Below are 2,548 nucleotides of genomic sequence, written 5' to 3' on the forward strand. Positions count from 1 at the left end.
CCCACAGCTACAACCACAGCTACAACCACAGCTACAACCACTACTACAACCACGGCTACAACCACACCTACAACCACAGCTACACCCACAACTACAACCAGGGCTACAACCACAGCTACAACCACAACTACAACCACAGCTACTACCACAGCTACAACAACAGCTACAACCACAGTTACAACCACGGCTACAACCACAGCTACAACCACGGCTACAACCACAGCTACAACCACAGCTACAACCACAGCTACAACCACGGCTACAACCACAGCTTCAACCACAGCTACAACCACGGCTACAACCACAGCTACAACCACAGCTACAACCACAGCTGCAACCACGGCTACAACCACAACTACAACCACGGCTACAACCACAGCTACCACGACTACAACCACAGCTACAACCACAGCTACAACCACAGCTACTACCACGTCTACAACCACAGCTACAGCCACAGCTACAACCACGGCTACAACCACAGCTAAAACCACAACTACAACCACATCTACAACCATAGCTACAACCACCGCTACAACCACAGTCACAACCACAGCTACAACCACGGTGACAACCACGGCTACAACCACAGCGACAACCACAGCTACAACCACAGCTACAACAACAGCTACAAACACAGCTACAACCGCAACTACAACCACGGCTACAACCACAGCTACAGCCACAGCTACAACCACGGCTACAACCACAGCTACAGCCACAGCTACAACCACAGCTACAGCCACAGCTACAACCACGGCTACAACCACAGCTACAACCACAGCTACAACCACAGCTACAACCACGGCTACAACCATGGCTACAACCACAGCTTCAACCACAGCTACAACTACAGCTACAACCACAACTACAACCAAAGCTACAACCACAACTACAACCACAGCTACAACTACAGCTACAACCACAACTACAACCACAGCTACAATCACAGCTACAACCACAGCTACAACCACAGCTACAACCACTGCTACAACCACAGCTACAACCACAGCTACAACCACAGCTACAACCACGGCTACAACCACAGCTACAACCACAACTACAACCACAGCTACAACCACAGCTACAACCACAACTACAACCACAGCTACAACCACAGCTTCAACCACGGCTACAACCACGGCTACAACCACGGCTACAACCACAGCTACAACCACAGCTACAACCACGGCTACAACCACAGCTACAACCACAACTACAACCACAACTACAACCACAGCTACAACCACAGCCACATCTACAACTACAGCTACAACCACAGCTACAACCACAACTACAACCACAGCTACAACCACAGCTACAACCACAGCTACAACCACAACTACAACCACAACTACAACCACAACTACAACCACAACTAAAGTTATTACATCTTCCACACACAACTCTCTCATATAAAGTTATCAAAACTTTCTCCGACGGTGGCCTGGTGGTTAACGCTCTCGCTTCACACGGTGAGGGGCTGGGTTCGATTCCCAGCCGGAGTAGAAACATTGGACGTGTTTCTTTCTACCTGTTGTCTATGTTCCCCATCAGTAAAATGGGTACCTGGGTGTTAGTCGACTGGTGTGGGTCGCATCCTGGGACACTGACCTAAGGAGGCCTGGTCACAGACCGGGCCGCGGGGGCGTTGACCCCCGGAACTCTCTCCAGGTAAACTCCAGGTAGACGGTAACCATAGTTTTTATAGGTGTGGACCGGTATGCCAGCGGAAGGCCTAGGTCAGATGACCAAAAGCTCCGGTGCTGGGTTATCATATGACTAAGACCCGCGTCAGGAAACACTTGTCCTGTTTCCTGACAAACTTTATTGACTCAAGAAATCGTAATGACGCGATTGCAACAAACCACGGTCTAGAGTTTTATGACTGACTCACCGCGAGTTGAATCCGCCCGTACCGTGGTTTCTAACCTTACTGGACAGCCACTCCGCCATTATCTCAGCAGCTGCAGGATCATAGCCGCGACTAATTGGATTCATCAGCCATAAACATCACGTGTAATATATACTTTTTGCTGTCATTATTCCAGTCGTTACTTCAGCTACAGTTATTACCTCAGCTACGGCTAATCCTACAGCTGCAGTTACTACGATAGCTACAGTTATAACCAAGCTACACTTACTACCACACCATCAGTCACTAACACAGCTACAGTTATTACCACACATACAGTCAGAACAAAGTTAGTTACTTTTTTATCTACAGTTACAACAATAGATACAATACTACAACAGATACAGTCACTATCCCAGGAACAGTCACCGCAACAGCTGCAGTTACTATTTTAGCTACAGTCACTATCACAGGTGCAATTATCATAGCTACAGCTACTATGGTACAATCACTACTACAGTTACAGTTACTACAACAGTTACAGGCCCTTCCACAGTTACAGTAACTACAGCAGTTACAGCCCTAATAATATCTTTATTTCTACAAGTACATGTACAAGGTATACAGATCATAGCTGACATCAGTGACATACTACTGTATAGAAAGCCCCTTGTTATGCTGAGCATTTCGGGC

This window comes from Cherax quadricarinatus, unplaced genomic scaffold (assembly GCF_038502225.1).
Source record: "Cherax quadricarinatus isolate ZL_2023a unplaced genomic scaffold, ASM3850222v1 Contig4428, whole genome shotgun sequence".
Taxonomy (NCBI): domain Eukaryota; kingdom Metazoa; phylum Arthropoda; class Malacostraca; order Decapoda; family Parastacidae; genus Cherax; species Cherax quadricarinatus.